Raw genomic sequence first — 23280 nt, forward strand, 5'->3', positions numbered from 1 at the left:
AAAACAGTATACCAAAAGGAAAATAAAAATTATAAAAAAGTATTTAATAAATTAAAACACATAAAAGTCGTACCTCACTTGCAGTTAAAGAAATAACACATTTTAGAAAAAGATAAATTTTTGAACAACCAAATTGTTAAAAGATTAAGAAAAAAATTGTTGCTTGCCAGGATGGTTGAAATTAGCAATATCATCTGCTATTGGTGGAAGCCTTTGTTGGTACATCTTTCTAGAAAACAACTTGGTGATATGTATGAAAGTACCTGAAAGATCAAGTACTTTTTGAACTAGTAATTTCACCTCTAGGAAGCCATAATAAAGCAATAATTTGTACAGAGCTATGTATTGCAGTTTTCTTCGTAATATGAAAGTATGGAGCTACAGCAGAAGTAATAAAATGATTGTGAATTACTAAGTCCTATTTTTAATGTGCCAGGCACAATGATTACTGCTGTGTATGGAATATCTCATTTCTCTTTCTAAATTCATATGATATATAGTTAGTGTTTGTTAATTTCCCTACCACTGGGTTTATAATAGGCTAGATTTCCTTGGTGGGAGCACCTTTATCCTGTGTAGTAGCCATGTGATTTGGGAGAACTGACTATACTTGTATCTCCAGGAATGCACCCTGGTTGGCCTGAGTGAATCAGTGACTCCGCATTCCCAGTCATCGGTTGGGGATGTGCATGTCACCTTCCCGGCTCAAACAGTGTAAATAAATCCCAGAACTTCTGATGACTGAAGGAGAATAGCTTTCTCTCCCGTTGCTCTCTTGCTCTTCTATTTTACTCATTCCTCCAAACATTTCTAAGATTTACATCCCTTTCCCTAGTCAAATTTATTTTATTCTTCGAATGCCTATTGCATTGAAAAAGTTTCTCTACGTTACTATGAATTTCACTCTGTCCTACATCATTCATTAACTCAAGTCATGAATTTTTAACCTGCGACCTGTTGTCAGCATTACGATTCACCTCATTGCCTGGGCTGTGTTTTTTTCCATAAAAGGTTCTTAATATTTGAGAGACCAGAGTTTGTGGAGAGTTAATGTTGAAAAAGAACACAGGCCTACCTTAACCTAGGTAGGCTGAAAAATATAGTAACCAAAAGTTACACAGAAAGTGACTTGTGTTTTTCACTGATTTCACCAGAAAGGGTGAATGATGTGATAATCGTTCTCCTACTTCTTCTAATTAGGAAAATTTCCTACTGGTGACAGCTTTGAAGCACCTCTAAAAGTTTCATGTCAAATGCAGAGGAAAGAACTAGGTTGAATTTGTTTTTTAAATTGGCGTATTTAAAATTGTTATTAATTCTGAAATAGTTTGTCATGTGTCATCCTCTGTCACTTATTTCTTTCCATAATGAGAGCTGAGGAAAGGGAACTTAAAATGCACTTGGAATGACAACAGATGATATGAATTCTTGGTCCAGACTGACATCTCTGAGAATAGGAAAGCCCAGGGCCAGAGTTGTCTTGGTCTTGCTCTATTCCTACAGAAGCTAAATTCCAACCACCATTCCAGGTTTACATCTTACAAATATGAATGTCTAGAGTCTGTTTCTATTTTGCATTACCGTTTAACAAATATGCATAGATTTCTAAGGAGCAGTTTGCTTGTCTCACCTTCTCTCTTTCATGGCCTCCTGAGAGCCACATTCGCCACATTCGCCACATGATCCTCCTAAAATACATATCTTACTGCACCACTTCCCTGTTTTATCATACTCCTGGAGTCTTTAGGGTAAAATCCAAATTTCACAGTATGGCGTTCAAGAGCCTTTCTGATATGCGGGCACCTGGGTGGCTCAGATGGTTAAATATCTGCCTTTGGCTCAGGTCATGATCTCCAGGTCCTGGGATGGAGCCCCACGTCCGGCTCCCAGCTCAAGCAGGGAGTCTGCTTCTCCCTCTGCCTCTCCCCCTGCTCATGCTCTCTCTCTCTCTCTGTCTCTGTCTCAAATGAATAAATAAAATCTTAAAAAAAAAAAAAAAAAGCCTTCCTGCTATGGCCTTACCTTACTGCTGAAATCTCTTATAAAACAATTCCTTAAGCATTCTCTTTTCAAATCACATATACCTAACCACTTGCCTATCCTTGATGGTGGCACATTGTTTCTTGTTCCTGTGCTTTTGCTTATGATGTTCCTTCTGCCACCTGTGGCCTTTCCCAGTTTCTTCGTTGGATAACTTCTAAACTGAAGATTCACAGGTTCCATCTTTTTTAGCAGGATTTTCCTAAACATTCTCTACATTTCTTTAGTGCTTGACCTTGCTGTTAACATCGTCCTTATCAGTTGACAAATGCAGAGGAGAACATGGACTTATTTTCTTCTCCCTAATGACTGATACAATTGTGTATTCAGTATATGCTCAATGAATATTTGTCTAATGAACTAAATTAATTTTCCGACTTTACATTCCTTAGAGCATAGGAGTATAGTTATGCATATATATATGCCACTGCCTCAGTGAGAAGACTAAAATGAACAGGAAATTATTGCCCCAAGCCACTATGACAGTTTATACCCTTTTCCTGGGGCATTCGAGTGAAAACATTTGAGGAGACATCATTAAGGAAAGATTCTAAGGCATTTGGACTAATACGCTAATGCATGTTAAGACATTTGGACTTTGTCCAGAGGGTGATATGATCAGATTACTTGTTAGACTGATCATGGCTGACTGCTGAAGGGTTGGTGAGGACATAAACTGGGAGAAGAAACAAAATGGGGTCTTTTGTATTAAGAGGAATTGAATTTATTCTGATTTAACTTTATGACGATAAACTAAAGAAAGTGAAGGATTGAAAGTAAAGAAAGTGAGGGATTAATAGTGCCAGGTTTCTGCTTGAACGAAAATTGTAGTACTTAATTAAAATCACAGGACAAAGGGAAAAAAAAGGAAAAGGAAAATCACAGGCCAAGGATCTGATTTTGTATATTTTGAATTTAGATACCCAGAGGGAATAAAAGATGAATATCTAGGAAAACTCTTTTTGCAACATTTTGTAAATTAGCTTGAGACATTGCTAATCAATTTTTGGGGCTAGCTATAAAAAGAAAAATAAGGAGCAAAATGATTTTGAAAAAGTTTTAAGATTATGATAATGCTGGTTTCTATTTCATTTGATGACAAGTAGAAATATGTCATAGCTTGGCTTGTTTGTTTTAGTTGGTTTTACTGTGTATGAAATATTTAAAGATGCCATGTTGCATTGACAGATTGAAGCATCTAGTCATATTGCAGTGCTAATAATGTTAGTTTCTTAAACTAATACTGTTGGGAAAAATCAAAGTTCTGGTAAAGAAATGATTGGCCTCACTTAATTTCATATACATCTTCAAATTTCATGTCAATATATAATAAATGGTGGCAAAATAAGATGAAGTTGAGTATACTATGTTCATAATAAAATTTTAAGAATCATTCTTGGAAACAAGATTTTATATTTTAAAATAAAAATATATTCAAAAAGACAACCCAAAGCATATCTCATTTTTTGCAAGAATATTTGCCAATGCTCTTTATGTGCAGAAATTTAATCATATCAGACATGGAACAATAGAACCACTTAAGAGTGTATGTCATTTTCTTACAAGAAGAAAGATAGAAGTAGGCACTAGTTCATTCTTGTTTTTTGATGTGGGTATTTTAGTGCTCTTCTCTCTTCTGTCACATTGCATAAAATATTCCAGGCTGAAAACATTTCCTCAGTAAGACTGGATTTCAGTCAATCTGAGATAGAAATACAGACTGCGGATGTTAAATTGAGTTAACTGCTTTAATTTACTTTAAGGAAAATATTTACTTTCCTATAATATTTAGGAATGGGATTTTTTGGAATAATCTGGTTACTTAAGTTACCTTGGGTTATTTCTTTCTTATTTATTTTCGTAAGACCAATATTTGCACAAAATAGAAAAGTTATCCTTAATGCTAAAAAAGAACTAATTTTTTCTCCCCTTTTCTCAGTTGTCCCCAACACAAAAGAGAAAAATGATCTAGTTAGTCATTTTGGAAATCATGACATAGTTTCACGGTTACCTTTTAGCTGTGTCATGTTTGATTTCTAAAGCTGGAGGGATGTGGTAATGGAGCCTTTACATTTTGAGGAAAGAGAAAATGAATTGTATCCTATATAAACCCTAAGATGCAGTAAACACTAAGAGAGTACCATGTGATTTAATAAATAATGGCATCACTGGGTAAATAAACTTTTTTACCTGAAATTATAAAATACCCATATATGGCTTTAAAATAAACCATGCTCCTATTTTAATCCAGATTTTACAGTAATCTGTTGTGGTAGGTGTTGTTGATGATCTGTCTACAAACCCTTGCCTTTAGCATCTCCCAAACAAACTTATTTACCTGAATTATTACCTCAAGAGTTTGCCTCTGGGGCCACCTAAACGAAGATCATTCTTTTCTTTCTAAAGTTTTGTTAGAACAGGAATAGCATGAACAAGTAGGCAAACAGACTTCTAAAGAAAATTGTGGCTGAGAGGGAAAAACGTAGTGTTCAGAATATTCAGCTGGCTTCGATACAGAGAGGCAGAAAGAAAATATTTAAGATCTGTCTTTAGTCTATAATTTGAGAAAGTCAAAAATAGAGATCTGGCTTTACCAACGGTCTGTATCAACGTTATGGAGGGAAACAGAACAAAAGAGTAAGATACATTTTTGTATTTTTGCCAAAACAAAACAGAAAAAACAGTTGTTTTGGCAAGAAGACATACTATACTGTGAATATTTTTGCTAGTATTTGAAATTTATATCAGAGGTACATTTGAAGTGACCAAATTAAGGGAAGGCATAATTTGTGTTGCATCTGGAAAAGCTTTCTCCTTTCGTCTGTTGGAATAAAAAAATGTAAAAATCTTAATCAGCCACTATGTCTGTTCTCATATAGCATGAGAATGAATAGAAGGATAAGTTACCTAAACGCTTCTCCATAGCAGTGGAAGTGAAATGAAAGTTAAAATAGGTCAGTGCTTTCTAAAATTCTGTTTCATCTTCTTAACAGGGACAGAGTATGCACTTGGTTGGTTTAATTAGCTGATAACTGAAGGAGATAGCTGGGGCTAGCTGTGCAGCCCGCAGGGGGAAGGGGTGTATTGTCAACCAGCCATCACTGTGCTTGCATGGTAACAGATCCATGAGCTAAAACACTTAACTTATTATCTAGCAATTTTGGTATTTGACCTTATCTAGCAATCTGTTAATCTATCTTTTCAAAAAAACTGCACGCTTTACCACTGTTTTTTTATTAGATAACTTCTCGAACTTTCACAAGAAACATACTTAGAATTTTAGAATATGTACCATAAGCTCTGAATTAAAATACACATAAATGTAATTATTGGTTACTTCTGCTCAGTCCAATTTTAATTTTATTTTTAGTTACGTGTGATTCCCTCTGATATACATAGGAGAGAAAGTGATTGAAGAACTCAGATGGCAACTGTATGATTGAAGCTATTCATTCAAAGTCAAGCGTCTGCATATTCTTTCAACTGTATTCGAGCCTGTCCAGGTAAGAATAAGTGATTGTTTATATTATACACCACCATTTTCAAAAAGGTTTGAAACTATAAACAATGTTTTTATTTTGTACCGAATATTAAGATAGTTTTATTGCAGAATATGGTGAAATACATAAAAGCAAAATAAAATTAAAATCACAAATGAGCCTGTTTTTCTAAAAAATGACCTCCTGGGATGGCTGTGTGGCTCAGTTGATTAAGTGTCTGACTCTTGATATCAGCCCAGGTCTTGATCTCAGGGTCGTGAGTTCAAGCCCCCAGTTGGGCTGGAGCCTACTTAAGCAAAAATAAAAACAAAAAGTTCTGTTATCATTTTATTCTATATCATTTAATGTTTGTTGATTTCCCCCTTTAAACAAAGTTGAGATATGTATTCTTTGTTGAATTTATTATTTTTGTAACAAATCTATTTTTGTTCTGAGAATATGAATTGTTTCATATTTTTCTTTGTTAATATAAACAAATGATTTTAAAATATTTTTTAGATTGTGTTTATTATTCAGACAGTATCTTTATAGATAGATTGGTATGTACGTCACTCATTTTGCATTGGTAGTTACTAAAATTAGCATCAGTCGCTCAATGGCTATGATATTTCAAAGGCTTTTTTATTATTTCTGAATTTACCTCCAGAAAGTAGTAATGAGTTACAGTTTTCATTACCATTTTTGAAAATGTTGGTCCATGACTTAAAATGTTGTCATTCAAAGAAATTCCCAAACAAAACCTAGTTTGTGTTGAAGGAAAAATTCAAAATTAAGTTAATATTCTAAAATTTACTTGTAAGTAGTATTCTCTACTCACATATATTCAGCCAATATATCCCTTATATAACTAAGTGTAAAAGAAAAGTGTATATATTCATCATCTTTCTATACTGTCTAAAAATACATTATTTATAAATGATAAATATATTTTATTCAACTAGTATTTAGTGAAAATTTATTATTGTACTAAGCCTAAGCATAATGATTATTTGATTATTGTTGATGGTGGTGGTGATGGTAGACATAAAGGACAGGAAGATATAAAAGTATTTTCTTACCTCTTTTAATTTGCAATAAAATATGGCAAGATAAGAAGCATATTTCAGTTCCTTAGGTAAAAGTAGAATGTGCTAGGTGCCAGGGACACTTCACAAATGAGAAACCAGTTGAGTTGTGCTTTTTAGAGTAGGTAGAACTTTGAACGGGCGAACATTTAAATGGAGGGCCAAGTTGGAGCAAAGATGCACAGCTGAGAAAGAAAGGGGTGTATTCAGGAAATAGGGAAGATAAGGTAGATATATAGCAGGGTGATGGGAAGTATGTTTTGTATCTGGATTTCTATACTTAGACATTTATATTTCATTCTTATACATTGAAGGAACAATTGCAAGGGAATGAGATGGTCCGTGCAGTCCTTTAAGATGCTTAATATAGAAGTGATATGTGTGTTAGACTAAGGAAGGGAGAGCAAACCCAAAAGAAGGGAGAACAATTTGTAGACTTTTCCTTTGATTTTCATTAGCATTTGTTAAATACTTGCTGTTTGCCAGGTACTTGAAAAATTTAAGGAACCATAGAAAAAAAGATGATGACAATCTTCATTCCTGAGGAGCTTGTAGTGTAGGGGATGAGACATGCATGACCAACAAAAGAATATAATACACCGTGACAGCATACCAATGGAATCACATTTTTTTAAAAGATATTTTATTTATTTATTTTAAAGAGAGAGAGAGCGAGAGCATGTGTGTGCCCATGAGTAGGGGGAGAGGGGGACAAGAGGAGAGGGAGAAGCAAACTCTGCGCTGAGCAGGGAGCCTATTGCAGGGCTCGATCCCATGACCCTGGGATCATGACCTGAGCTGAAGGCAGAAGCTTAATCAACTGAGCCACCCAGGCGCCCCCAATTGAATCATATTTTTAGACAGACTAGTCAGTAGCTAATTATGTTGAGATGCAGGTACTAGGTTATCAACTGGTAGGGTTTTCCTAGAAACGTCGAGTCTGATCAAGGTTACCCAGGAAGCAATGTTTCTAAATGCTGGAAGAATTCAAACAAGAAGCAATGGAAATTTTATCTAGGGTGAGAGTAATGTAAATAAAAACCAAGACCATGGTGTAAGTGCTAGGAGGGTCTTTTACATTAGGCAAGAGGGGCGTGTTGATGGAATTAACAAAATGGGGAAAATACAGCAAAAGTGAGATTTTTTTGTTGGTTAAAATTGTAGGTTTGGTTTTGAACACAGGATTTTCCTGTCCCCTCTCACTGTGTTTTCTTTATAGCTTTCATTGCAGCTCCTTATATATAAATGAATATATTCATTTATTTATTATTAAAAGTGATTTGAGTTTCCTTAAAACGAAAGTAAAAGTACAATAAGGGTAAAAACAAGTTACGCCAAGCAAAGCATGAAATATGAAGTAAAGATTAATATCCACTGTATATATAATTTAGCTTTAGCCTTTTCAGCAGCAGCAGAAGTGCATATACGTTCTTGCCCTAAAAGCTTAGATAAATTTATTATAGGAGTCTTAGTGTAATGGACAGGAAAAGTGTCCTTACTACTTAGAGGTATCTTAAATTTTGCGTTGTTGAAATGAAGGGAACTTTGATAATATATAGTTATAGGTAGGTCAGTTTGTGGAAGTTGAGAATTTAACTTCTCCAGGAAGTCTTTTCTGACTTTTGGAACCTGGACCAGATCCTTCTTCTGTGTGCTATGTACCTTAACCCAGTTTACATTCCTCGGTCATACCATGCATTGTGTCTTGTCTATCATTCCCTGAGACTCAGATTCTTGAGGATTGGCTCATCATTTATCATTACAGATAGAAACTTAGATCTAAATAAAACCCACCACAATGTTAGTTTTATAGAGGATACTCTATAAATATTTCTTAAACGCTAAAGTGAATCATTTCCATGGCTTGTCTTAATTATTGTTGACCTAGCCTTGACATCTTTTTGAGCTCCATATTCGTTTTCTACTGCTGTATGGTAAATCACTTCAACACTTAGCAGCTTCGAACAGTGCTTATGTAGTATCTTATAGTTTCTGGACACAGTTTAGCTGGTGCCTCTGACTCCAGGTCTCTCATGGTGCTGCTGTCACGCTGTCAGCTGGAGCACAGTAATTTCAGAGCTCACCTGGGGCTGAAGAGTCCACTTCCAGACTCAGCCATGGGGAGCCTCTCTCGGTAGGGCTGCCTCAGGTTATGGAAGCTAGTTTTCCCTGGGACAAGCAATCCAAGAGGGCGCAGAAGTGAGCACGACTATGGAAACAGCATTCCTTTACAACCAAATGTAGGAAGTGTCATTCCATGTGTAGTGAATTGAGTGATGGCCCCCAAAAACATATGTTCAAGTCCTACCCTGTGGTATTTGTGAATATGACATTTGGAAAGAGTCTTTGAACAGGTAATTCAACTCAGGATCTTGAGAGCAAACATCCTGGATTAACTAGGTGAGCCCGAATACTCCAGTGACTTGTGTCCTTATGGGAGGAGAGGACCCTGTGAAGACAGAGGCAAGGACTCATGTGATGCCACCACAAGTCAGGGACCATCTGGAGCCGCCAGAAACTGGAAGAGGCAGGGAACGAAATCTCCCTGTGAGCCTTTAGAGGCAGTGTAGCCTTCCTGACACCTTGATTTCAGTTCTGGCCTCCACAACAATGACAGAATAAATTTCTGTTGTTTTAAGTCCTTTGGTAGGACAGCCAAAGGAAAATAAGATACCACCACTTCTGCAGTCAGTACTTTAGAAGTGAGTTGTAGGTCCAGCCCACATTCAAGGGCAGGGGATCGTGAAAGGGCACCAATATCAGGAGGCAGAGATTATTGGAAGCCATCTTAGAGGCTGCCTATTCCATCAGATTTCTAGATACCTCCATTTGTTTGGTGTATCTATGCAGATGGACCCAACTCAACAGGTCAGATTACACTATCTCCCATTCTTTAAAGTATCCTACCTCTCTGATTAGAATTACTAGCCATTTGGATAGTCAAATTGGGAAACTTAGAGTCAGCTTGAATTCCTTTTTTATTAATGCGCATAACCTGTAATTGGTTAACCAGTCTTTTTCATTCTATTCCTTAAATTTTCTTGCTTATCTCTCTTTGTAATCTCTCTTCTACAGATTACCGGCTTCTATTATTTCTTCAAAACTAGCCAAATAGCTGCTAAGCTGTCAGACTGTTTCTGAGCTTTTCCCCTTCAAACCTTTCCCTGCAAAGAGGCTTTTGAAAACCCAAATCGGCTTATGCTGCTCCCTTTATGTAACGTTCTCAGGAAATAGAAGACCCTTGCGGTCTGGATCTTAACTTTATAAAATTCAAGCTTCATCTTTAATCATTCCTTAATGTAGATCAATGAAATTATATAAAATTGTCCAAATATATTGTGTTCTTTCATTTTTGCTTGCTTTTGTCTGGGGTTCTCTTCCTCCAGTAATCAAACAGGTGTTTGTTTTTGCAATGAGCAGAATGTCTGGTATCATGACCAGGACAGAATAGGTTTTCATCTGTGTAGACTAATGTTACAGAAGAAAGAGTTGAAGACAGAAGAAGCCTAATACCAATAAAATGGCTAACCTTACAGATTAGCCTCAGATGGAAACAAATGAAAGAAAAGAAAATGATGAACTCATCATGCGCAAGACTGGGAACTTTAGGGGTCAGTGAGGGCAAATGCCTGTTCAGAGTAAATCTGCAGAAGTAGAAAGTCAAGAATGTGTGACAGAAAGGGAAAGTTTAGTTTTTGAGATCATAAATGAACCTTAGATTCAACTGTAAGTATAATGTGGTTTTAAGCTTTTAGGCGTATTAAGAGATACATCCCCATGGACATTACAATCTATTAGGCAGAAAGTGTGAGAAATAGAATGTAGTGTTTCAAGACAGTGAGGAGTAGAATAAAGATGACAGAAATATAATGCAATGTTAAGAAAGTATCAGAAAAGAACTAGAAGTATAATTTCTTCTGCCCGTTTCTGTTGTAATAAGACTAAAGCACTCTTGTCTGAAGAGAGTCTCTAGGGAGATCCTTCAGTGGAGAGCTAATTCAAATCCTGTTCAGGAGATGTATTCTGCTTTATCAGAACTCAAATACAAAAGAAAATAACCTTTAAGCCATTGACGAAATTGAAGAAAACCATTTTGCTGCCACTGACCTTTGGCTGTACATTTAAAATTTATGTTCAGTATATCTATATATGCAAGTGATACTTCTCTAATAATTAATGATGTTCACATTAATCTTTATCCATATAATAACATTAGTTTTCATTTAATGAAGAGATTTAAAGGAAGAAATGTTCTGTACATTTATGTAATACTTAATTGGAAGAAATGTTCTGTACATTTATGTAATACGTAATTATAATGAATGACCTCTTTATAAATTAATTGCTATTTGAATGAAATAGTGAAACCTAGCAAAGTGGTTGTTTATCAGATACGTTGGTCTCTATGTTGCAAAGTGGTGAACTATGGGCCTTTTAATGTAAACTAATAATTCCTGTTTTAAGGGCATCATATATTACACCAAAGCCTTTACTTGTTTAGGGGTTAGTATTTTTTATAAAATGTTTTAATTTGCTTTTTATTATTTATTTATTTTTAAAGTTTTATTTATTTATTCGACAGAGATAGAGACAGCCAGCGAGAGAGGGAACACAAGCAGGGGGAGTGGAAGAGGAAGAAGCAGGCTCATAGTGGAGGAGCCTGATATGGGGCTTGATCCCATAACGCTGGGATCACGCCCTGAGCCGAAGGCAGATGCTTAACCGCTGTGCCACCCAGGCGCCCCTTAATTTGCTTTTTAGAGCATGATTTACATTGAGAAAATCTAGTTCAGTGAAAAATAAAAATTTTTAAAAGGATAATTTTTATACATAAAGATAGAAATAAGTGAGGGAGAAGAATAGGCTTTATATTAATATGAGCAAAGCTTGAAGAAGTGGAAATGGCTATCCCAGAGAAGGAAATTGGCAAATCACGAATTATAAATTGCACGGTTAAGTCAGTGAGGTGGCTCGGCAATCTAGACTGGAACCTTTTTGATCAGGTGACCATCCGTGAAAGAACAGCTATTCATCCAAGCAATCTGTACTTCGTAGTAATCACATCTGCATTTGAAGAGTCTCTCTCTGGCAATTACTGTTCTTAGATGGCAAGTAACAGAAAACTAGTTCTGGGTACTTTAAACAAAAAAGGCGGTCTGCTGAAAGGATAGGAGTTAGTTCGGAGAATCAGGAGGTAATCAGCCAAAGCAGTTTTCAGCAAAGAGAGGAGTCACGACTGCTCCAGGGGGCCTAGAAAGCAGGAGGTGGGGGGAGACCCAAGGGGACTGCCATGCAGCGAAATCTGGACCAATCGTGTGTTGCAGTGCTGTTCCTCCCACATTCACAAAGGGAGTCTGCATGGCTGAGTTTGAATTATTTGCCCTCTGCCAGCAAGGAGGGCACTTGATTAACAATTCTTTAGAGACTGTGTACTCATGGAGAGGATGGGTTCCCAAAAGGAGCTTCAAAGTTTTGAGACCAGGATGGGGAATAGATATGGGGCAGTAAAGGCAATAGATGTTTGCTAAAACCCTTCTTCAGAGCTGCCATTTGAAAGCCAGCAAACTCCAATGGCAATAATACCTCAAATAATAAAGATTTTGCAAGGAAAATTAACATAGATTAAAGAATAGTGTTACTCAGGTTTCAGTAGATATCTACTATTATGAGAAATTTATTTATTCTTTCTTTCATGCATATGTTTATTAGTTGCTTGTCATATGTCAGTTGCTGTACTTAGCAGTGAACATGAAACTGTGGAAGAATTAGTCCTTGCTTTGCATCGAGTTTAGGGTCTGGAGAGAATTAAAATACAACGATTCATGTATTGCAGTAATTTTAAGATAAGAGGTGGGTGAGTTTCCTGGGGCTACTGTAACAAAGAACCACGAACTGGGCAGCTTAAAACAACAAAAATTCTAGAGACTAGAAGTCTGAGATCAAGGTGTCAGTAGGGTCACGTTCCCTCCAAAGAATCTCGAGGAGGATCCTTCTTTGTTTCTTCTAGCTTCTGATGGCCCCTGGTGTTCCTGGACTCGTGGCAGCATAAATAAATTCTAGCTCCATCTTCTTCACATGGCCTTCCTCGCTGTGTGTCTCTAGGTGGGTCCGCTCCTCTCCTCTTCTTATAAATGTACCAGTCATTGGATTTAGGGTCCATCCTAAATCCAGAATGATTTTATCTCTGATTACACCTGTAAAGATCCTATTTCCAAATAAGGTCAATGCTGAAGTTCAGCGTGAACATGAATTTTGTAGACATGCTATTTTACCCAGTATCAGAAGGCACAGGGTGCCGTTCCTGGCAGAGTCCCTGAGCCTGTCTATACTTGGGGTATGCTGGACAGGGCTACTTAAAGGAAATAACAATGTCTCAACTAAGGCTGGATGTTGAGTCTCAAGGATGGGGGTGTTTGGTGGGCCCTGCAAACGTTTATGAAGAAGCATAGTTCATCAGGGGAACTGAAGGCAGTTCAGTACAGCTGGAGCAAAAACTACTCAGGGCTGGAGGAGGTGTGGAGAGGAGAGACGATGGTGAGGAGGTTAATGAGACACTTGGAAAGGGAGCATGTAGGGACTCTGACATTATCCTGAATGTTAGTGGGGTACCACCAGAGGGAATGAAGCAGGTGAACGGCCACATGAGGTTTCTGTTACACGGACACTCTTTGGGGTACAGTGTAGAGATGAGAAATGTTTGAGCAGTGCTGAAGAAAGAAAAGCTAGCTAGGCAGCTGCAGTAATCTTGGTTTGAAATACCAGAGGCTTGGTGAAGGAGATGCTGGTGGAAATGAAGGAAAATAAATGTAATTCTGGTATGTTGAGAAGTGGGATTGATTTCTTGTGAGTTATAGACAAAGGATGATAAGAGGAATCAACTATGATGGCCCAGGGTGTTAGCTTCTGAGACTATGGATGATGGTTGTAGGTGCTGAGATTGGAAATGAGAGAGAGAGAGACAGGGGGACAGAGATGGATGGACACAGAGACAGAGACTTGGGAACAAAATAGTGGATTCAGTTTGTATATTTTTACTTTTGATTGCTGTGGTGCTTCTAAATGAGAATGTTCAAGAAGCAATTTTCTATATGGGACAGGTGCTGTTGAGTAAGGAAATAGGAGCATATAAATGGTACCTGAAATTGTTGAGTATATCTGAAAAGAATTTTTTATGTTATTACTATATCCAACTGAAGAATATTATACAGAGTGAAAGAATGATATTTAGAAATAATATTTATTTGGTATTTGTGGCAACATGGATGGACCTGGAGAGCATTATGTTAAGTGAAATAAGACAGAGAAAGACAAATACCTTACGATTTCACTTGTATGTGGAACCTTAAAAGCAAAACAAATGAACAAATAGAACAGAAACAGATGCATAAACACAGAGAACAAACTGGTGGTTGCTAGAGGGGAGCGGAATATGGGTCGTGGGCAAAATAAGTGAAGGGGATTAAGAAGCACAAACTTCAAATCACAAGGATATAAGGACAGAATGGGGAATATAGTCAATAGTACTATAATAACTTTGTATGGTGACAGATGGTAACTATGCTTATTATCATGCTGAGCTTTTCATAATGTATATAAATGTCAAATCACTATGTTGTACATCTGAAAGTAATATAGTATTGAGTTATACTTCCATTAAAAAAAGAATATTTAATGGCATAGGGAAAAACCATTATAAAATGCAAACAGAACAAAATGAAAAGGACAAAATTGGGACACACAGCTGTATCTATAGTAAGATCTCAACACTATGTCTCTGGCTATCTTTAATATGAAGTACTCAAAGCAGATGGGTTTCAGTGTTAGCAGTGGCTCTTTCTGGGTGACTTTAATTTTTTTTTAATTTTAAACTTATTTTTAACACATAGTGTGCTTAATGAACATATACTGCTTTTATAATCAGGAAAAAAATCTGTTTTTTAGGTAAATTTTAGCACATAAAATATACCCGAAATATAATTTTTATAGGATAGTATTTCTAAAAATAAGTAATTGATTTTAAGGATTGGGTATCTTTTGACTTAGGAGGAAAAAGAGTGGTGAGTGAGTAAAGCATTATACTACCTGAACCAGGTATTCCATAAAATACCTTGAAATATATATGGGGATATGGATTCTATATACTCAGCTTGGTTAAGTAGCCATTTGATAAATTGGGGGAGAAATTACTACTTTTGAACAAAAAGTAGACAAAAAATGCACATTGAGAACATTTTTCACTTGATTTTGAAAACCATATGAGTGAAGAGCAATTTAATAAAACATAGAAATAGATCCTTTTATGTAAGTTGTCAGGTTACCTTATGTAAGATGATTAGACAACATTTCTGTGCAGATTTTACTAATTTCTCTAAGAGTGAAGTGGTATTTAGATTTCTGGAATGCAAAGTTAGAGCTTTAATATTAAATCCACTTTATTATATCCGAAGGTCGTGCTGTGAGAATGGAACATATTTGCGTGTTCTTTTTTTTCCCCACCCAGTTTCAGAATATTAAACAACTATTCCATTAACACACCCTGGATGATATGAAGATGCAATTAAAACTCTCAAGCCATCTTTAGGCTATTTACTTTTTTGGAGTTACCAAGAGAGAAGACAGGGTAATTAATGTCGTATAATAATTTTAATAAAAGGCTGAATGCTGGCTAGTACCTGCAAAAAGGAAAATTATTTTGACATTTACGTGGGAAGTGTTCTTTTCTTTCAAATTTTGATAATTGCTTAAATAGCATTGTTTGCCTTGACTCATCAATACAATTATTTGCTAATTCTAACCTGGGATGAAATAGAAAAATTTTGCTCTTTAAGGACTGTTCAAAATTCAATTACACTTTGACTTGTTAATGACTAGAAATTAAGCAGACCCTCTTTCTTTAAAAATAGTTGTGAAGCGAAGTAAGTCAATCAGAGAAAGACAATTTCCTATGATCTCACTGGTATGTGGAATTTGAGAAACAAGGCAGAGGATCATAGGGGAAGAGAGGGAAAAATGAAACGAGACTAAACCAGAGAGGGAGACAAACCATAAGAGACTCTTAATCTCAGGAAACAAATTGAGGGTTGCTGGAGTGGAGGGGGGTGGGAGAAATGGGGTGTCTGGGTGATGGACATTGGGGGGTATGTGTTGTGGAGAGCGCTGTGTATTGTGTAAGACTGATGAATCACGGACCTGTACCCCTGAAACAAATAATACATTATATGTTAATAATAAAAAAATAAATTAAAAAAAACAACAAAAAAATAAAAATAGTTCTGAATATACTTCATAATAGATATACTATTATCTTGTATATAGATAATAGATATACTATATCTATTCTTGTATATAGATACAGATATACTATTATCTGAGTTTGTAAGTTTCTTGGTTAATTATTTTATAAGAAAATATAACAATAATTATAATGGAAAAGGGATATAAACTACGTTTTATTCATTTCAGTGGGATTTTGACTTTTTCAAAGCAAGTTAATATCTTTTATATTATTTAGTTAGATTATCCCAAGAATATTTTAGATGATATGTCCTATGAAAAATTTGACTCAGTTAATAGTATAGGCCTGGAATTCTACTAGACAGCATGTCTGCTTGGAATTTATAGGCCTTTTCCCCCTCCTTCTTAAGTGGAGTTTTCTAAACTCCTGAGTTATCAAAAATCTGCCACAGGATTCTTAGCAACATTAATACTAATAATAAAGGGGAACACGTAGATATTATATAGTCTGTGTCAGGCACTATTATAAGCTGTCTATACAACTGAACACATTTAATCCTCATACGGCAATTTTTAGGTAAAGAACTCAGTGTGCAGATTGGAAAGCTTAGGCACAAAGATATAAAGTAAACTCGCCCAAGGTCAAAGATGGGATTACAACCCAAGTAGAATCTTGTTTTACCCACTCTACTCTACTCAAGAAAAAGACATGTATTAACGTAAGAGATAATCCAAAAATATCAAACCACCTAGTCAGTATTCCCTTGTTATCTTGTGAGACAGTCTGACATTCAGCTCTATGCTAGACATGGTACATATTTCATCTTCTCCCACACTTTTGTATCTCCCACCCTCCTTATAATTCATTCATTTCAAATCCCTTAACTCTATTCTTCTACCTAATACTCAGTTTTATGGTTTTATTTACATGTTTTCTAGTATGTATCATTATAAAAAGGTTCCCAAATAGACCTATTATTTTGTTTAATTAGAAAGTATGAAAATAGCATTTTGAGATAGTTTTTGCCGTAAGTTGACACTAATGCAAATGGCAATGGTAAGTTTTCAGGGTGATGAGATTGTTAAAAGAGCTTTTGATACCCCCTTTTATCATTTAAACCTATGCTTGACATTAAATTATATTTTGAGGAGAAAATTATAGATTTCGTATTCCTATGATAAACCAAGCACGCATAGTAATATCCCACTTACAACCTCAAATTCCTGGATAGAACAGAAAATGAATATATATAATTCAGTTCAGAACTATGCTGGAAAATAGTCAGAGAACCCTCAGTAAGCCAAAAAGTATGAGAAATTTAGAAGAGGATACAGTGTCAGATTCGATATATCAGATTTGAAAACAGCAGCTCAAGCTCTGCACAATGGAGGACTGCTGACCCGAGGTGGGTGTGACACCAGAAATGCTCCATCCTCAGAAATGGCAGGTTCCAGATTCTTGCAGAAGCCAAGAGTCCAGGGATAAGTAACTGGTTGCTTTGTTGGGATATAGCAGAGGACCCATCAGGTATTCACACATGCAGACCCCCTGGTATCTCCTGTGGCCCAGACAGTGAGGATGTGAGTGCGAATTGGAGAAAACCCGTGAAGTGGTCAGGTGATGAGCAGATGAGCATGGGGGAACTCAGCTGTCAGAGCTGCCTTTTCCTCAATGTGGGGCACCATCCCCCCACTCTCACTGAAGACGGACTGTAGCACTGACCTCACAGTACGGGAAGCAGAGTGCGATTAATACAAAACAGCAGAGGGGTGGGAGAAATACTGCTTGAACGGAGGAAAGTCAAGCAGAAATCAAGTGAATGAAAAACTTTGATCATAGTCCTTTAACATTTCAATTAGGCCAAAACATAAATGAGAACTATTTCAACCTAAAATTCTACTGTATATTTAAAACGTGAGATACAATGTTCATGATCAGGAATGAAGATGGAGAACAAAGGTCATTATATAGTTTTAAAACAAAACGAGTTACTTTTTGAGAATGCTTTTCTGTATTTTATTTTGTGTGATTCTTTCCAAAATTACTATGTTTAATTTTTATATTATAACGTGGCCAAATATTTCGATGGTAAAATTGTAGGAAAGGTTGAAATGTCAAACGGTGTAATAACCAAAGTTTTAGTAAGTTATTATCTGGTAAGTGTTAATAGCAGGGAGGAAAGGTTTTTGCCTGTATAGAACTTGAGTGCATCCCAATTTATTCTCACTTCTGAGAGATAATGTAAACAATTTTGAAGAAAATAAGCTCTGATAAAAAAAGTAAAGAATTTGTATATACCTTAAAATTATGTTACTTGTCAAGTATATCTCAAATATGGGTTAAAAAAGTGTTTGAATGCTAAGGAGTAAAGAATGTACCTTTTTATTTATAGCCCATTCCTCATTTCAGAAATAAACTGAATCCAGTTTAAAAAGTAGCTTTTATAAGGACCAGATATTTATTATGGAAATAGAGAGCTGTATGCATGTGTCTGTCTATGTAGTAGGGCATAATGACTTTTTCTACCTCCTGAGCTTTCAAAGTTTCCAAATAGTAGCACTGATATCATTCCAAGATTGAATTATAGATTCTTCGTTTTTTTTGACACTGACTTGTTTCTTTCAGGTGCCAAACCTAGATACAGTGTTATTTGGCTATTTAACATATTCTTCCCAACTGGTCAGACGCTTAGTATTTCATTGCAAACAAACCCTTTAAGTCTGTGTTGAGGAGGTGTTAGGCAGTTTTTTCCCCTCTACGATACTGAGGAAACACAATCTTTTGGATTCCTTTATTCTTTCCAGTTTGCAGAATTGTTAGTTCATCCGTGTTTTTGGCAGTACAGAATCAAGCTGCTTCAGCGGCAAGCAGGTATGATGGATTGGTATGATATGCGTTACTTAACATGGATTTTAAAACTTCACTTACTTCGTGCCTGCTGTGTCACTGGTACTGGTGTAATTGGTGCTTTCGTGTGTTGTATCCAGTAACTCATTTTCTTCTTAAAAATAACTCACTATATAAGAAACTTAATCATTCTTCTCATTGTGCAGATGAAGAAACTGAGGTCCAGAATAATTCAGTGGCTTGCTCCCAGGCATTCAGCAAACGTAGCACTGAAGACAGTGTTCTCCTCAGGGACTTCTGACTTAATGTTGGTCATTTTTGCCATGTATTCATTTTTTCACAGTACTTCTTCATAAACATTATTAATAATGCATATGGCTGGTATTTTCAGGAGTAATATGAGATGCCTAAGAATGCAGTTGATGATCTGGCTTCTTACACTTGGCCTTGATTCTCCTGCTTCAAGCCCTTAAGTAGACTGTAGATGTGTTATTCCAGCCTCCCTCGGCGGGTCCGACGAGTGGCGGGCATTGCTGGTTTCCCTGTGCACCTGTGCCGCCTAGTCCTGCTCTGAGATTACGTCCATTTGTTGGTTCGCTCCTCCATTCTGCAAACACTGAGCAACCACCATGTGCCTGGCAATGTGAGTTCTGAGGGACTGTGAGTTCAGTAGGAAACAAAATAGAGAAAACCCAGTGCCTCTCTGGGGCTTCTTTCCAGTGTGAGGGCATTTATTTACTGCCTCTTCCTCCTCAGTTTCCATGACCTAGAATTAAGGAGCTTCTTTAAAATAGAACCTTCGAGGTCAGTTTTTTGCATTTTTTTAAAAAAGATTCTATTTATTTATTACAAAAGAGGGAGAGAGAGCACATGTGGATAGAGGGGCCGAAGCAGAGGGAGAGAGAGAATCTCAAGCCGACTCCACACTGAGCGCGGAGCCCAAAATGGGGTTCGATCTTAACTATGCATGGGATCACAACCTGAGCCGAAATGAAGAGTTGGACAGTTAACAGACTGAGCCACCCAGGCAGTGGGTGGCTAAATATGCAAAAAAATATTTTAAAAATAAAATCATAGTGGAAAATGAAATGAAATCATGAAGTAACTGTGCAATTACTGTTCTCAGGAAAATCTGAACGACCTGTAGAAATTGTTGGCTTTCAGGCAGTGCTGCCATCTTATAGCTTGAAATTCCCATTCAAGTACGGAAGAATGTGTTCAGGACAAGACCCACAGAGGTGTCCTTGGACAATGTTTGGAAGCATCCTCCTCTAACTGTGCTGTGGGTTTAACAATCAGTACCTTCTCACTTCCACCCGCAGAAAGGGCAGCTAGGCCATCTTCTCTGTCTGGGTTGGTGGTCAACTCCATCCATTACTTCAGATGCTTACTCATCTTCCTGTATGCCTCAGAGTTTCACACGTCACCATTCCTGCTCATTGTGGGTTGGTCATCTCATGTTGCCAGAACACTTAAAATTAAGGATGTCTACTAAATTTGAGCAGATATATCTGCTTTTTAGTGCCTTTTAGAGTTCACCTTGATTATCATTTATCTTTCCTCTGCATTGATTCTGTATTGTTGGAACAGGGTTTATGTAAGTTTTATAAGAAAATGATGATTTGGCAAAACCTAATTAAACATTACATTATTCCTTTTCATCTTTAATAATATTTTGTAACAGTTCCCTGTTTTTACTGATGATTAATACAGTTCTACATTTAAATTTAAAAGCATTGCTTCTTTCACCCTTCATTTGAAATCTTTGGATAGGTTTCCAATCATCTGTCAGTTTTTAGGAAAGGCTTGGGCTCCTTGAACAGTAACTTTGATTTAATAGTCTCAAACTATATCAAGTCAGGTAAGGCATCTCTTCTTTGTTGGAAGACCTATATTTGTTTCCTAGAACTCTCTCCATTCTTCCAGATCCACGTGGGCATCACACTGCTGCTAAAACCATAATTCTGCTATTATTTTGCCTGCCTTCCCACCCCCTTACTTTCAGACATCAAATTTTGTCCATTAAACCTTTTAAATATAATGTATTCACTTCCCTTCATTCTCAGAGACAAGCTTTATTTCCCTATCATTGTCTTTTGCCTGCACTATATGCAGTAACAGCTTTTTAACTCTTTTTCTAGTATCCACCTCAAAACTATGCATATATTAATACATCAGTTTACATGCAGATTTACTGTGTCCCAGCCAATTTTAGTTGCTCTCCATTGCAAGGCTTACCTTGCCCAATAGGTTTCTTCATGCTCTCATCTCTTCTTCAGTTGTATCTATTGTCCCTCCTTCTGTTTTTCTCTACTTTTCATTCTTACTGGTCTATTTTCAGTTCTTCAAATGCCATGTATTCATACCTTCAAGTCTTTATACACCATGTTTCTTCTTCTCGGTAAACTGCCTGTATTTTTCAAGTTGTAGCTTAAACATTATTTCCTTAGAAAAGGTCCCCCCTTTTTTACACTAGTTAAGGTTCTCTTACAACATGCCACCATAGCACTCTTTTTAAAAGTTTCTCCTTCTAGAGGTGCTTGGGTGGCTCAGTGGGTTAAGTGGCTGCCTTCAGCTCAGGTCATGATCCCAGCGACCTGCGATCAAGCCCCACATTGGGTTCCCTGCTCAGTGGGGAGTCTCTCTTTCTCCCTCTCCTCCCCCTGCTCATGCTCTCTCTCTCTCAAATAAATAAAATCTTCAAAAAAAATTTCTCATTATAAGTACAGTTATATTTTCCCCAATATCTGTCTTTCCTGACAGTGTGTAAGCAACATCAGGGCACAAGTTACTGCTGTCTTGTTCACTCATACTGTATAATATCATCTGCAGTATAAATTTTCAGTAAATATATTTTTCTAAGATTTGTTTATTTTAGAGAGAGAGCGTGAGGGGGGGTGCAGAAGGAGACAGAGAGAAGCAGACTCTCTTCTGAGCGTGGAGCCCTTCTCTGGACTTGATCTCACAACCCTGAGATCATGACCCTAAGGTCATAATCTAGGGTCATGATCTCAGCTGAAAGCAAGAGACGGACACTTAACTGAGCCTCCCAGGCACCCTAGTAAATATTGTTTAAATAAGGAACTGAATGAAAGATACCTTGGGGCACCTGAGTGACTCAGTCTGTTAAATATCAGGTCCTGATCTCAGCTCAGGTCTTGATCTCAGGGTCTTGAGTTTAAGCCCCATGTTAGGCTCCATGCTAGGCATGAAGCCTACTTAAAAAAGAAGGAAAGAAAGAAACCTTGTTACTACTTTTAAAGTAGGTTATTTTTTGAGAGAAACAAGTTTATCCCTCTTATGTATGTTTTGGACTTTGAAATTCTCTGACATTATCTCTAAATAAAAGAAATGCATAATTTAAAAATCTATACCTTCACCATATGCACTAATTATGACTAAGTGTTAAAATAACTCTGGGAGGGGTAAATGGTTTATACAAATGGGTTATTGTATTTGTTGAGAGATGTTCCCATTTCAATTTGCTTATAAAACATGAAATTTATTTTAATGCATTATATACATTATATAAACACTGTGTTAGTGTTGTTTTCTAAGAAAACCGAGTTATTCATTGATTTTTTTATATGCTTCTGGTTGGTGACCAGCTTTTGTTACATCTACTAAAATCTTTGTTATTTCCTTTGCAGAGAAGCTGCATGAATGTATATTTTTAATTGAAATATTGACTGCGGCTATGTCACCATTAGACAAATCACTTTTATGACTTATTAATATGACTCTAGCCAGTAGGCACTTATTCTAAATTATGACACTTCAGCAGTCTTCAATGGAAAAATAATAATTTGTGTGTTTTTTAGAGCTCAATTTAGCAAGAACTACGTGAAGGATTTGAAAGATAAGATGCTTGCCCTCCCAGAGCGTTCAAAAGAATGCTGAAGTTTGAAAGGCTAAATATGTCAGTAGCTTGGCAATTCCTCTGAGAACTCAACACTATTAATCATTAAAGGGAGTTTTTATAATATGTCAGGGACTTCTAATTTTGTTCTATTCTAAAATAATATTTGTGAGAGGAAGGTGATTTTGATTTCTGTGTTATTGAATATCTGTAAATTTTTTAATCACACAATGACAGTAATAGTTCTGGTCTTTTCAAAAAAACAAACTTTATATAATTAGAGTAATTTATAATTTCTTAAGTGGAATTAATTTGCATGACTGTTTTTATAATTATGAACAGGATTAACAGTGAATGGGTGGTGTTTTAGGGCCTCCTTCAACTCCTTTGTAACAAACTATAATTTTTGGTTTTATGGGATAATACTGTATCCAGAGTAAATATGTTACCAGGTGGGATAAGTCTTCAGATGTTCAATTACAATGTTTAAGGATGACTTTTAACAGTACTTAAGAACTTAGACAAACTTCCCTTGTTTCATGTTGCAGTCCCAGAATTACTTTACAAGTACCTAAAATTCCTTGCTGTAGGTGAATATGATCCTGAGAATTTTCTCCATGTAGTCCTCTGGAGCCTTTGATAGAATAAACAGTAAATCTAAGGAAATCAAGAGTACAGGGCACATTTGGGGGACTTTTTTTTTTTTTTTTTTTTAAGACTCTAGCGTGGAGGCTA

The 23280-nt window shown here is 36.4% G+C and overlaps 1 protein-coding gene across 14 annotated transcripts in view; it reads left to right on the forward strand.

Moving 5' to 3' along the window:
• GULP1 (GULP PTB domain containing engulfment adaptor 1) overlaps positions 1-23280 on the forward strand; it is a 247233-nt gene that overhangs the window by 81744 nt on the left and 142209 nt on the right. For 10 of the 14 annotated variants that reach the window (XM_087861957.1, XM_087861939.1, XM_087861934.1 and 7 more), the window contains one exon: positions 5411-5543. The exons of 1 other annotated variant lie outside the window; for it this stretch is intronic. The gene's annotated coding sequence lies outside the window, so the exon portion shown is untranslated. The remainder of the gene's footprint in view (positions 1-5410; positions 5544-23280) is intronic. 3 more of the 14 variants (XM_087861951.1, XM_087861937.1, XM_087861954.1) reach the window with 1 other exon arrangement.

Source organism: Ursus americanus, chromosome 1, assembly GCF_024610735.1.
Source record: "Ursus americanus isolate L20-20 chromosome 1, mUrsAme1.1.p, whole genome shotgun sequence".
Lineage (NCBI taxonomy): Eukaryota > Metazoa > Chordata > Mammalia > Carnivora > Ursidae > Ursus > Ursus americanus.